Below are 15,577 nucleotides of genomic sequence, written 5' to 3' on the forward strand. Positions count from 1 at the left end.
TTTTGACTGAAGGAAGAAGAGGGAGTCACCCACAGCTAAGCATCCACATCTACTAATTCCCTCCTGATTGTAGACTGCAGGGGCGGAGACTGAGATGGATGTGGACACACCATCATGCCAGTTATCAATGTTTAACAGGGGCTAAATGAATTCACTAAAAACACAATTAAACATATCATTAAGAGTAATAGTAAAGTCATTTAAAAATTAAAAAGGAGCAACTACAGTCTGGGCATCCAAAATGGAGCCCAGTGACCACTGTGGATGTGGTTTCAGACCAGATCCTGCATCACCAAAGTCCTGAACTTCCTCAACTGCATCAAATTCAAGGATACCAGTAGCGTTTTCAAAACAATATCCCAGAGCAGTTGCTAGCTGCAACTTTGTAGTTTCAAAGTCCCCCAACCCAGGCTTCACAACTATGTTATCATTTTGAACCTCAATCAATCCTTGCTTAACAAGCACCCTTTCTTCTTGTCAGCCCCAATCCTAGCTCTTGACAATGGACATAACCTTGCAGGTTTCACCTTTCCCCATTTTGCACTCTCACAGAGCACAACTTCAGTGCTTCTTGGTTCATGTCTCCTGGGTTGAAGGCCCACAAACTCCAAACAAATGCTTCTTCATTTTAACCAGGTCTCTGCTTTTTCTGAACAACTGGAATAAAACAGTGCATGCCCATTGTCATTCCTCTATCAGCCTACCATGATTTATACCTCTTCATAACATGCAGGTTCGATCCCTGGATCAGGAATATCGCCTGGAGAACGAAATGGCAACCCACTCCAGTGTTCTTGCCTGGAGAAGCCCATGGAGAGAGGGAGCCTGTTGGGTTATGGTCCATGGGGTCGCAGAGAGTCGGACCCGACTGAGCACACACCACATGCATAACTTGCGCTACCTCTCAACAGACTATTCATATGTTTGTATGGCCCATCTCCTTTCTCCTGTAATGTAGAAGTTCCATGAGAGTAACTACTTTATCCTTAGACAGAAAAAGAATACCTAGAGCCTAACAAACACTTACTATTTGTCAAATGACTGAATGTACAAGGGTTTCTCTATTCTTCCTACATATACACTGGATATCAAACCACACCTATGTACTCCATTTCTTACGTATGACATATAACCTTTTTTTTTTTTTTGTATTATTATTATTCTTTTTTCCAGTGGGTTTTGTCATACATTGATATGAATCAGCCATGGATTTACATGTATTCCCAATCCCGATCCCCCCTCCCACCTCCCTCTCCACCCGATTCCTCTGGGTCTTCCCAGTGTACCAGGCCCGAGCACTTGTCTCATGCATCCCACCTGGGCTGATGATCTCTTTCACCATAGATAGTATACATGCTGTTCTTTTGAAATATCCCACCCTCACATTCTCCCACAGAGTTCAAAAGTCTGTTCTGTATTTCTGTGTCTCTTTTTCTGTTTTGCATATAGGGTTATCGTTATCACCTTTCTAAATTCCATATATATGTGTTAGTATGCTGTAATGTTCTTTATCTTTCTGGCTTACTTCACTCTGTATAAGGGGCTCCACCTTCATCCATCTCATTAGGACTGGTTCAAATGAATTCTTTTTAATGGCTGAGTAATATTCCATGGTGTATATGTACCACAGCTTCCTTATCCATTCATCTGCTGATGGGCATCTAGGTTGCTTCCATGTCCTGGCTATTATAAACAGTGCTGCGATGAACATTGGGGTGCACGTGTCTCTTTCAGATCTGGTTTCCTCAGTGTGTATGCCCAGAAGTGGGATTGCTGGGTCATATGGCAGTTCTATTTCCAGTTTTTTAAGAAATCTCCACACTGTTCTCCATAGTGGTTGTACTAGTTTGCATTCCCACCAACAGTGTAAGAGGGTTCCCTTTTCTCCACACCCTCTCCAGCATTTATTGCTTGTAGACTTTTGGATAGCAGCCATCCTGACTGGCCTGTAATGGTACCTCATTGTGGTTTTGATTTGCATTTCTCTAATAATGAGTGATGTTGAGCATCTTTTCATGTGTTTGTTAGCCATCTGTATGTCTTCTTTGGAGAAATGTCTGTTTAGTTCTTTGGCCCATTTTTTGATTGGGTTGTTTATTTTTCTGGAATTGAGCTGCAGGAGTTGCTTGTATATTTTTGAGATTAATCCTTTGTCTGTTTCTTCATTTGCTATTATTTTCTCCCAATCTGAGGGCTGTCTTTTCACCTTGCTTATAGTTTCCTTTGTAGTGCAAAAGCTTTTAAGTTTCATTAGGTCCCATTTGTTTAGTTTTGCTTTTATTTCCAATATTCTGGGAGGTGGGTCATAGAGGATCTTGCTGTGATTTATGTCGGAGAGTGTTTTGCCTATGTTCTCCTCTAGGAGTTTTATAGTTTCTGGTCTTACATTTAGATCTTTAATCCATTATGAGTTTATTTTTGTGTATGGTGTTAGAAAGTGTTCTAGTTTCATTCTTTTACAAGTGGTTGACCAGTTTTCCCAGCACCACTTGTTAAAGAGGTTGTCTTTTTTCCATTGTATATCCTTGCCTCCTTTGTCAAAGATAAGGTGTCCATAGGTTCGTGGATTTATCTCTGGGCTTTCTATTCTGTTCCATTGATCTATATTTCTGTCTTTGTGCCAGTACCATACTGTCTTGATGACTGTGGCTTTGTAGTAGAGTCTGAAGTCAGGCAGGTTGATTCCTCCAGTTCCATTCTTCTTTCTCAAGATTATTTTGGCTATTCGAGGTTTTTTGTATTTCCATACAAATTGTGAAATTCTTTGGTCTAGTTCTGTGAAAAATACCGTTGGTAACTTGATAGGGATTGCATTGAATCTATAGATTGCTTTGGGTAGAATAGCCATTTTGACAATATTGATTCTTCCAATCCATGAACACGGTATGTTTCTCCATCTGTTTGTGTTCTCTTTGATTTCTTTCATCAGTGTTTTATAGTTTTCTATGTATAGGTCTTTTGTTTCTTTAGGTAGATATACTCCTAAGTATTTTATTCTTTTTGTTGCAATGGTGAATGGTATTGTTTCCTTAATTTCTCTTTCTGTTTTTTCATTGTTAGTATATAGGAATGCAAGGGATTTCTGTGTGTTAATTTTATATCCTGCAACTTTACTATATTCATTGATTAGCTCTAGTAATTTTCTGGTAGAGTCTTTAGGGTTTTCTATATAGAGGATCATGTCATCTGCAAACAGTGAGAGTTTTACTTCTTCTTTTCCTATCTGGATTCCTTTTACTTCTTTTTCTGCTCTGACTGCTGTGGCCAGAACTTCCAACACTATGTTGAATAGTAGTGGTGAGAGTGGGCACCCTTGTCTTGTTCCTGATTTCAGGGGAAATGCCTTCAATTTTTCACCATTGAGGGTGATGCTTGCTGTGGGTTTGTCATATATAGCTTTTATTATGTTGAGGTATGTTCCTTCTATTCTTGCTTTTTGGAGAGTTTTAATCATAAATGAGTGTTGAATTTTGTCAAAGGCTTTCTCTGCATCTATTGAGATAATCATATGGTTTTTATCTTTCAATTTGTTAATGTGGTGTATTACATTGATTGATTTGCAGATATTAAAGAATCCTTGCATTCCTGGGATAAAGCCCACTTGGTCGTGGTGTATGATTTTTTTAATATGTTGTTGGATTCTGTTTGCTAGAATTTTGTTAAGGATTTTTGCATCTATGTTCATCAGTGATATTGGCCTGTAGTTTTCTTTTTTTGTGGCATCTTTGTCTGGTTTTGGAATTAGGGTGATGGTGGCCTCATAGAATGAGTTTGGAAGCTTACCTTCATCTGCAATTTTCTGGAAGAGTTTGAGTAAGGTAGGTGTTAGCTCTTCTCTAAATTTTTGGTAGAATTCAGCTGTGAAGCCATCTGGTCCTGGGCTTTTGTTTGCTGGAAGATTTCTGATTACAGTTTCGATTTCCTTGCTTGTGATGGGTCTGTTAAGATCTTCTATTTCTTCCTGGTTCAGTTTTGGAAAGTTATACTTTTCTAAGAATTCGTCCATTTCATCCAAGTTGTCCATTTTATTGGCATAGAGCTGCTGGTAGTAGTCTCTTATGATCCTTTGTATTTCAGTGTTGTCTGTTGTGATCTCTCCATTTTCATTTCTAATTTTGTTAATTTGGTTCTTCTCTCTTTGTTTCTTAATGAGTCTTGCTAATGGTTTGTCAATTTTGTTTATTTTTTCAAAAAACCAGCTTTTAGCTTTGTTGATTTTTGCTATGGTCTCTTTAGTTTCTTTTGCATTTATTTCTGCCCTGATTTTTAAGATTTCTTTTCTTCTGCTAACCCTGGGGTTCTTCATTTCTTCCTTCTCTAATTGCTTTAGGTGTAGAGTTAGTTTATTTATTTGGCTTTTTTCTTGTTTCTTGATGTAAGCCTGTAATGCTATGAACCTTCCCCTTAGCACTGCTTTTACAGTGTCCCATAGGTTTTGGGTTGTTGTGTGTTCATTTTCATTCATTTCTATACATATTTTGATTTCTTTTTTGATTTCTTCTATGATTTGTTGGTTATTCAGAAGCGTGTTATTTAGCCTCCATATGTTTGAAGTTTTAACAATTTTTTTCCTGTAATTGAGATCTAATCTTACTGCACTGTGGTCAGAAAAGATGACTGGAATGATTTCAATTTTTTTGAATTTTCCAAGACCAGATTTATGGCCCAGGATGTGATCTATTCTGGAGAAGGTTCCGTGTGCACTTGAGAAAAAGGTGAAGTTGATTGTTTTGGGGTGAAATGTCCTATAGATATCAATTAGGTCTAGCTGGTCCATTGTGTCATTTAAGGTTTGTGTTTCCTTGTTAATTTTCTGTTTGGTTGATCTATCCATAGTTGTGAGTGGGGTATTAAAGTCTCCCACTTTTATTGTGTTACTATTAATTTCCTCTTTCATACTCGTTAGTGTTTGCCGCACATATTGCGGTGCTCCTATGTTGGGTGCATATATATTTATAATTGTTATATCTTCTTCTTTGATTGATCCTTTGATCATTATGTAGTGTCCTTCTTTGTCTCTTTTCACATCCTTTATTTGAAAGTCTATTTTATCTGATATGAGTATTGCAACTCCTGCTTTCTTTTGGTCTCCGTTTGCATGAAATATTTTTTTCCAGCCCTTCACTTTTAGTCTGTATGTGTCTCTTGTTTTGAGGTGGGTCTCTTGTAGACAGCATATATAGGCGTCTTGTTTTTGGATCCATTCAGCCAATCTTTGTCTTTTGGTTGGGGCATTCAACCCATTTACATTTAGGGTAATTATTGATAGGTGTGGTCCCGTTGCCATTTACTTTGTTGTTTTGGGTTCACGTTTATACAACCTTTCTGCATTTCCTGTCTAGAGAAGATCCTTTAGCATTTGTTGAAGAGCTGGTTTGGTGGTGCTGAATTCCCTCAGCTTTTGTCTATCTGTAAAGCTTTTGAATTCTCCTTCATATCTGAATGAGATCCTTGCTGGATACAGTAATCTAGGTTGTAGGTTATTCTCTTTCATTACTTTCAGGACGTCCTGCCATTCCCTTCTGGCCTGGAGGGTTTCTATTGATAGATCAGCTGTTATCCTTATGGGAATCCCTTTGTGTGTTACTTGTTGTTTTTCCCTTGCTGCTTTTAATATTTGTTCTTTGTGTTTGATCTTTGTGAATTTGATTAATATGTGTCTTGGGGTGTTTCGCCTTGGGTTTATCCTGTTTGGGACTCTCTGGGTTTCTTGGACTTGGGTGGCTATTTCCTTCCCTATTTTAGGGAAGTTTTCAGCTATTATCTCCTCGAGTATTTTCTCATGGCCTTTCTTTTTGTCTTCTTCTTCTCGGACTCCTATGATTCGAATGTTGGGGCGTTTCACATTGTCCCAGAGGTCCCTGAGGTTGTCCTCATTTCTTTTGATCCTTTTTTCTTTTTTCCTCTCTGCTTCATTTATTTCCACCATTTTATCTTCTACCTCACTTATCCTATCTTCTGCCTCTGTTATTCTACTCTTGGTTCCCTCCAAAGTGTTTTTGATCTCATTCATTGCATTATTCATTTTTAATTGACTCTTTTTTATTTCTTCTAGGTCTTTATTAAACAGTTCTTGAATCTTTTCAATCTTTGTTTCCAGGCTATTTATCTGTAACTCCATTTTGTTTTCAAGATTTTGGATCATTTTTATTATCATTATTCTAAATTCTTTTTCAGGTAGATTCCCTATCTCCTCCTCTTTTGTTTGACTTGGTGGGCATTTTTCCTGTTCCTTTACCTGTTGGGTATTTCTTTGCCTTTTCATCTTGTTTAGATTGCTGTATCTGGAGTGGGCTTTCTGTATTCTGGAGGTCTGTGGTTCCTTTTTGTTGTGGAGGATTAACCCAGTGGGTGGGGTTAGACGATTGGCTTGTCAAGATTTCCTGGTTAGGGAAGCGTGCGTCAGTGTTCTGGTGCATGGAACTTGATTTCTTCTCTTTGGAGAGCAATGGAGTGCCCAGTAATGAGTTTTGAGATGGGTCTATGTGTTAGGTGTAACCTTGGGCAGCCTGTATGTTGATGTTCAGGGCTATGTTCCTGCGTTGCTGGAGGATTTGCGTGGTATGTCTTGCTCTAAAACTTATTGCCTCTTGGATGGTGGTTGGTTTCAGTGTAGGTATGAAGGCTTTTGGACAGTCACTTACTACTTAAAGTTCCATGTAGTCAGGAGTTTTCTGGTGTTCTTGGGTTTTGGGCTTAAGTCTCCTGCCTCTGGATTTCAGTTTTATTCTTCCTGTAGTCTCAGGACTTCTCCAACTATACAGCCCTGGTAAGAAAACTTCTAGGTTAATGGCTAAAAGATTCTCCCCCGTTAGGGACACCCAGAGAGGTTCACAGAGTTACATGAACAGGAGAAAAGGGAGGAGGGAGATAGAGATGAGCAGGAGGAGAAAAAGGGGGACTCAAGAGGAGAGAGACAGATCTACGCAGCTGTCTGTTCCCAGAGTGTTCTCTGTAGCCCAGTCACCTACAAAGATTCACAGAATTGGATTGGGAAGAGAAGGGGAAACGAGGAAATAGAGGTGTTCTGAGGTAGAAAACAGAGAGTCAAGATTGGGAGAGAATAATCTTCGGTTTAAAAATAGGGCTTCTCTTTTTTTTTTTTTTTTGTAAGGTTATAGTGTATTGAAAATGAAAATTAAGGAGTAGTAGAGGAGTACTAGAGGATTTAAAAGAAATAAGAGAAAAAGAAAAATAGAAAATAGAAGAGAAAAAGGAAAGAAAAAAAAGAAAAAAAAGAAAGAAAAAGAAAAAAGAAAGAAAAAAAAAGAAAGAAAAAAAAAAAAAAAGAAAAAAAAATTTTTTTTCCCCTAATTAAAAAATCGTAAAAGTCTATGGAAATGAAAGTTAAGGAGTAATGGGGGAGTAATAGGGGATTTTAAAGGAAAATAAAAGAGAAAAAATAAAAAAGAAAAAAGAAAAAAAAGAAAAGAGAAAAAAGTAAAATTATATCTAGGAGTTTCTCTGGAGCTGTTGCGGTCAGTGTGGGTTCGGCTCAGTTTCAGATAGCTCCTCGTTCCAGCTTACGCTTCTCGATATCTACAGGCCCCTCCGGTGTAGTCAGCGTTTCCTAGAGAGATTTTAATCTGTTGCACCAGTCCTTTCTGAAGCGGTTCCCTTTGTTTCTTTGGCTTCTGTTTGCCGGTCTCTTCAGAGCCTCATTTCCGCCCTGACACAGGCGGGCGGAGGTGGACTCTTATTCAGGTAGCTAGTTCCGTCGCTCTGCGGGGCAGGGAGGAGCTTGCGCTGCAGGGAGAGGCTGGCGCTGTGGGGACAGGCTTGCGCCGCGGGGATGGGCTGGGGCTGCCGGGAGGGGCTGACGCCGCTTTCTCCGTCTGCGCTGCTCAGGCTCCGGCTGTTCTATATGGAGCGCGCCCCGCACTGCGCGAGGTTCCAGCCCTCGGGTGTGCCACAAAAGCGCGGAAGGAAAAGCTGCGCCTGCTCTCTGTGCCTTCCCCGTCAGAGCGGTCCAGGCAGCCAGGGGCTTGGTGGGCGCACTCTCCCCAGGTGTGGCGCGCCCACTCCCTTCCGCGGACCCAGTCTCAGTTTCCGCTGGCGCCAGTCGGGTGCGCGCGCCCTCCGCCCTCCGCGTCCCCAGCCCCAGTCCCCGCCCGCGCCGGTAGGGTGCCTGCGCCCTGTGTCTCGCTGCAACCTTCCCCTCCCCCTTGCCTCCTGCCTCCGGCTGGGCTGGGCCGGTCCGCAGCCTGCGAGCTCTTCTCTGGATTTTCTTGGTCTCTTTGTTCTGCGAACGGCCGGCAGTGTGTTCGGGCCGGTTAATTTACTCTCTCTCTTTTGGTCTCCCACAGTTCAAGTTGGCAACTCACAGAAGCTCCCTCCGATTGTCCTCAGGGCACTCAGGCCGGGACCCTACCCCAAGCAATGCCGCCTAAGAGTTCCCGGGACGGATCTCCGTCCTTAGCTCTTTTGTCTCACTTTTTATCTTTTATATTTTGTCCTGCCTCCTTTCAAAGACAATGGGCTGCTTTTCTGGGCACCTGATGACCTCAGCTAGCGATCAGAAGTTGTTTTGCGAAGTTTGCTCTGCGTTCAGTTATTCTTTTGATGAATTTGTAGGAGAGAAAGTGGTTTCCCCGTCCTACTCCTCCGCCATGTTGGCTCCTCCTCCGACATGTAACCTTATATGCATCACTTCACCTGCTGGGAAGGACGCTCTGTTTTGACTGTTTTATGAACTGGACCTCTCAGGTTCATTCCAGAATTAGACAGTGTTAGTAAATTTGAATCCATCTGCTTGTCACGGATGCCAGGGTTCAGTAGAGGTGTATGACCTCGTAAATATGACTCAGTGAAAGCACGCACCCCCCAGAAACCAATCGTGTGTCCCAGATCCACTTTTATCGTTCAAAACTTCCTCTTGCTGGCAACAATTTATAATAAGTATTAGTATTACTATTAACCTCAAACACTTTTTTTTCCCTATAAGGAGCCAGCTAATAAACATTTCAGACTTTGAGAGCCAGGAGTGTCTGGCACAACTATTCAATTCTACTGTCACAAGGAGAAAGCAGCCACAGACAATTTACACATGAATGACTGTGGTCTGTGGCTGTAATCTGCCACACCCTGACCTAGATTGTTTATTTAAAAATGGGAAGTGTGATTGCTGGGGGTTGGTGTGGGTGTAGAGAGGGGCAGAGCACAGAGGATTTTTTAGGGATTCTCTTGTCCATTCACAATAACTTTTCTGTAACTAATCACCTGGGCGCTGTCATATGAACCATCTTAGTTACCTTACAGAGTCATTTTCAATAAACACAGCACTAAAATGATATCCTTGAGTGTCACCTCCTACCAATACTCAGAAAAAAACAGTATAGTGTAAGTCATTCTAGGCAGATGTGATAGCTTAACTTTTTTTAAAAATTAATGAGTTTGGATTACAAAATGGATGTCATGGGTGTTAGATTTCAGTGAAACATTTGATACAGTGCCTTCTGAAACCTCAATTTAAAATTTCATTTAAATTGACTTTGATAGGATGACTCCTGCAAGGATTGCAAACCATCAGGAGGAACACAAACAATGGGGCATGAATGATAAACAACAGTTTGCTCTGTAATGAGGAAGGTATCTAGTGTTGTGCCCAGGGACTGGTGCTCAGCAAGTTTTTAACATTTCATTAATGATCTGGAAAAGACAGTAAACATATGAAGACTTGAGGAAGAATAGTGCAAACCAATGACTAGCAGAATAAATATGGAAAGATTACATTGAGATAGTTTTGGAGATGCCACTGTGAAATAATATAAGTTAAACTTTCCTGAGGTTATGTTATTCAATAAGATGAGCATTAAAATAGGTAAAAGAAATTTAAAGAGAGTTCATTAAAAGATAATTTCTATTTCAAGACAGAACTAGCTGTGCCCTGAATAGAAAAACATCTGTAAAAGAGACCTCTCATGACAGCAACTGCGTCACTAGGAAGATACAGGGATGTCTAACGCACAGAACCTCATGATTCCCTCATCAGGGACAAAATAATTTGCTACAATTATATAGCAGACAGGTAAAAATTTTTTCATTGTATTTCTAATTTATAGCAAAGTGCTCACTTGGTTTAACTCTCACATGGCAAATATACTGTGTAAAACATGCGGTCCCTTATCTTGTTTCTTTAGGTTTTCTTATTGTTCATGTTTGTCTGCTACTAAGAACATCCATGCTTCCCTGGTAGCTCAGCTGGTAAAGAATCCGCCTGCAATGCAGGAGACCCCAACTTGACTCCTGGGTCAGGAAGATCCCCTGAAGAAGGGATAGGCTACCCACTCCAGTATTCTTGGGCTTCCCTGGTAGCTCAGACAGTAAAGAATCTGCCTGCAGTGCAGAAGACCTGGGTTCGATCCCTGGGTTGGGAAGATCCCCTGGAAGAGGGCATGGCAACCCACTCCAGTATTCTTGCCTGGAGAATCCCCACGGACAGAGGAGCCTGGTGGGCTACAGCCCATGTTGTCAGAGTCTGACATGACTGAGCGACTCGGTGCAGCACAGCACAGCGCGAGAACGTCCACAGGTTACTTTCCATGGTGTCTTCCAGTCCTAATCAGCCAAATGCAGATAGCTGGATGGGAATCATCTGCATTGCCGGATATAAATAAAATCACTCCTATGAAGTCACTGCTCAAATTATCTGATAACTACCATTGTATTAATTTTGTGGCTGAATGTATTGAACAACCGCAAGTTCACTTTCTTGAAAACATGATAATTATTTTGGACGTTCTTCAGGTATTGTCACTACACACACACAGGGATTCATTTAATAGTTCAAGCCTATTAAAAAGCCAACAATTTATTGGTAAATGACTTTCCTTCCTAAATGAGGAGCAATTTCACTGCACACTGAAATTATAGCTACCTTCATTAAAAATAGAACATCCATTCAATTGACATGGGAACCTTTATTTTTCATGCAAAACCACGTACCCCAAAAAACCCTAAATATAGAAAACAGGTAAGACTTCTATACTCTGATCAAGGGATGTTGAGAACTTGTAACTTGTCCCTTCCATCTTCACAAAAACAAACAAACCTGGTGGGAGGAAAAAACGTCTGAAAATCAACAGCTCTTCGTAGGTCTATCAGAGAACTGAGGTCACAAGGCAAAGTGCTGCCGCCAAAGCTGGAACAACAGGCAGAGACAGAGAACCCCGGTGCAGTGGCAACAGGAGCCCGGGAGCAGAAGTCCACAGCTGCATCCACTATCTGTGGGAACATTTTATGATGGATGGCCGTGTGCATGCATGCTGCAGGCTCAGTGTGGACTAGCTGGAGAGTTAAATATTTTGAGGAGGCCCAGGAAGGGGGTCGCCACACTTTCCTGAGGGTCTCACTCTGGAGCTTAGAGAAAAATCTCCTCTTGTGCTCCAAAGAGGAAGGAGGAAAATTACCATTCTGAAACACACTCAGCACAATCTAGGGCTTCCCTGATGGCTCAGCGGTAAAGAATCCGCCTGCCAATGCAGGAGACGCAGGCTCAGTAGCTGGGTCGGGAAGATCCCCCAGAGAAAGAAGCAGCAACTGACTCCAGTGATCCTGCCTGGGAAATCCTATGGACAGAGGAGCTTGGTGGGCCACAAAGAGTCAGACAGGACTCAGCAACCAAACCACAAAAGAGCAAGTTGCTCCCTTTAACAAGCCTGTCCCTGTGGGAAACTTGTTTTATTTAGCACTAACTGACCTTGAGGAAGGAAAACATCCAACTCTGGCTCCGTTAGCCTCCCATATGGGAGAAAGGAAATCTCCATCTCAAGTTCATCGTGGTCTTAAGTGGGGGGAAAAGGAAACATCCAACTGAAGCCCACAAAAAAGCTAATTCAATAAAATGATGAGACATCCATCGTAAAAATGGCCCCTCCCCCTCACCAATCCACATCAATAATGCTTTGGCATAAGGAGAGCAAACCAGTCGATCGTAAAGGAAATCAGTCCTGAATGTTCACTGGAAGGACTGATGCTGAAGCTGAAGCTCCAATACTTTGGCCACCTGATGGAAAGAACTGACTCATTGGAAAAGAGCCCGATGCAAGACTGAAGGAGGAGGAGATGACAGAGGATGCGATGGTTGAATGGCCTCACCAACTCGATGGACATGAGTCTGAGCACACTCCAGGAGATGGTGAAGGACAGGGAGGACTGGCAGGCTGCAGTTCATGGGGTCGCAGAGTCGGACACGACTGAGCGATTGAATTGAACTGAACTGATAATCAAAGAGTTGATTAAAGCTAAAAAAATGAGCCTCAGACCTGCTTAAACAGTCTCTAAAAAAACCTAAAGACAACACAGATGACAAAAATAAGGATGTGAAATGAAATTTTAGCCTCTGACACCACAGCTATAGCAATCAACAAACACAGCCTAAATCCTAGCCAGATAGAGATTAAACCCCACACTAAAGTCCTGTTGACAGGAGTTCCTCTCACCCAATACTTCATATCTGATTTTCAACAAAAAATTACAAGGAGACAACACAGTCTGGGAAGACAAAACAAATATCTGAACCAGTCTCAGATGTGACAGACTTGGGAATTCAAATAACTGTGATTAATACATTAAGGGCTCTAAAGGAAAAAGTCGGCAACAGGCAAGGACTGACGGGGCGTGTGAGCAGAGAGAAGAAAGCTCTGAAAATCAAAAGAAGATGGTAGATAGAATTCAAAAATACTAACAGAAATGATGAATGCACTTGATGGTCTCATAAACAGACTGGGCCTGGCCAAGGAAAGAATCAGATATGTCAATAGAAACTTCCAAAACTGAAACACAAAGAAGAACAGAAAAACACTATCCAAAAATTCAAATTCTTCTCTTTACAGTGTTTTCATTACACATATGTTACACCTTTTGTGATGATGTGAGGACACATTTGAAGTAACCAAACAAACGAAAAAGAATCCGTCCTGGGTGAGAAGGAGAAGAGGGCACCAGAGGATGAAATGGCTAGAGGGCACCACTGACTCAATGGACACGAATCTGAGCAAACTCCGGGAGATAGTAGAGGACAGAGGAGCCTGGCGTGCTGCAGTCCATGGGGTCACAAAGAGTTGGACAAGACTGAGCAACTGAACAAGAACTCGGTGAAAGGCAAAAAGCGTTCCCTTCACCTTTTCCTTTAAGTTTCCCTGGGGAAGCTTTGTCAGAACCTCTGATAGAGGGAATCTATTTAGAACAGGCATTCAGAGTCATTTCCTGAAATATTTAATCCCCTTTGCTTCTCCTTGCCTGTTACACTGTAGAACTCCTGCAAGATTAACTGCGACAAACAGACAATAGGTGCCCATATACTCTATTGTATGCATCTATCATCTCTTTTACCCTTAAAGAGATTAACTGCACGAAATTTATTTGTAATACAATGTGCCTAAAATGAATTTATATGCTCTCTCCACATGGATTAGAAACCAAAACACCATGTTTTAATAAAGCAGCAAAGAAAACACCATGTTTTTAATAAAGTAGCAACCTTCCTTTATGTAACTCACTTGAGGATATTTGACTGCCTTCATAATTATAATAATTAAGAAGGCTGATGATTTTTTGGTTCTTAATACAAATAAAGCTTGTTTTCCACAAACAAAAAACAACCTGCAGGCTTTTTTTTTTTTAATTAGCTTTCTATTTAAGAATGACTTTTTACAGGGATTTTTTTTTTGTGGACCATTTTTAAAGTCTTTATTGAATTTGTAAAATTACTGTTTCTGTTTTATGTTTTGGTTTTTTGGCCACAGGGCATGTGGGATCTCAGCTCCCCAACCAGAGGTCGAACCTGCACCCCCTGCCCTGGACGATGAGGCCTGAACCACTGGACCATCAGGGAAGTCCCAAGGATAGTTTCAGATTTTACAAAATATTACAAACAGAGTACAGTCTCATAAAGCCCCCCATCATATTCCTATTATTATTAACATTTTACACTAAGATGACATGTTTATCAAAAGTAATAAACTAATACTGATACATCATGATTGACTAAAATCCACGCTTGATTCAGATTTCTTTAGTTCTATCCTGATAGCCTCTTCTGCTCCAGGATCCCATCAGGTTACTACTACATTTAGCTGTCAGGACTGCTTTTGTTTCTCACAGCTCTAACAGCGTCTCAGATCTTCCTTATCTTTGATGACTTTCAAAGCGTAAAGTAGAAGTGGTCAGATATCTTAGAGAATGTCCATCTACTGGGGCTTGTCTGATATTTTTCTCCTAAACAAACTGAAGTTAAAGGTTTTGGGGAGGAAGACCACAGAGGTAAAGTGCTACTCTCATCACATTTTATCAACAGTAAATGTTTGATATGACTTATCACTGCTGTTAACCTTGGTCATCTGGATGAGGAAGTGGTGTTAGGTTTTTTTCCCTGTAAAGTCTTTATTTTCCTCCTCTACTATATACTGTGTTCTTCAGCAGTAAGTGATTTCATGCAGCCCACACTTAATACGTGGAGAGTTATAGTCCACACCGAGGGTAGAGTTATCTACATAAATTATTTGGAATTCTTCTGCATTGTCTCTCATCATCCATGTATTGCTGCTGCTGTTAAGTCACTTCAGTCGTGTCCGACTCTGTGAGACCCCATAGACGGCAGCCCACCAGGCTCCCCTGTCCCTGGGATTCTCCAGGCAAGAATACTGGAGTGGGTTGCCATTTCCTTCTCCAATGCATGAAAGTGAAAAGTGAAAGCGAAGTCGCTCAGTTGTGTCCGACTCTCAGCGACCTCATGGACTTCAGCCCAGGCTTCTCCATCCATGGGATTCTCCAGGCAAGAGTACTGGAGCAGGGTGCCATTGCCTTTGTATTGGGTTGGCCAAAAAGTTGTTCCACAAGATGTTACGGAAAAATCTGAACAAAATGTCTGGCCAACCCAGTATTTCCTCAGCCACTTGTGTATATCAGTATGGACTCGTGGTATTTTACACTTTGGATTACGACCCAATAGCGCTTTGCTTTGTTGCTGCAATTTTTCCAGCTATGGCCACCGGGAGCTCTTTCAGTTGTCGCCTGTGTACATTTGACATATCAACATTGTTGCGGGGTTTTCTTGAGAATGTCCTTACTCTCTGGCACTAGAAGGTGCTTCAAGATTATCTTATATATTTCTTGCCCCAGTCTTGGAATTAGACATCCATCCAAGGAGTCTTGGTTTCACTGAATAAGAACTGATACTGGAAACCAAGATCCGGAATACCAGGTGTGCTGGTTGCCACTGGGATATCATTGCTTCCAGGCCCTCTTAGTTGACAAAACTAGAAAATATATATATATGTGATCACTTATAATATATACACATCTATAAATACATTTGTATGTAACCATCTGTATATATGTTAAACTAAACGCAGATACACACTGTCTCCAGCTCCCATCCATCAAGAGGTAGATCGTATCATCCACCTCCCTTATCTGTAACTCCCACTGCATCCATGAGAAACCCAGACCCCACCACCTGCCATATATTTAGTCAATTACTCAACGCCCATCTACATGTATAGTAGGATCTGAACAGCTCACTCGCATACTCATTAGAAACAACTTTATCAATTACAGTGCTCATGTAAGTTCCTTC

This window comes from Cervus elaphus, chromosome 14 (genome assembly GCF_910594005.1).
Source record: "Cervus elaphus chromosome 14, mCerEla1.1, whole genome shotgun sequence".
Lineage (NCBI taxonomy): Eukaryota > Metazoa > Chordata > Mammalia > Artiodactyla > Cervidae > Cervus > Cervus elaphus.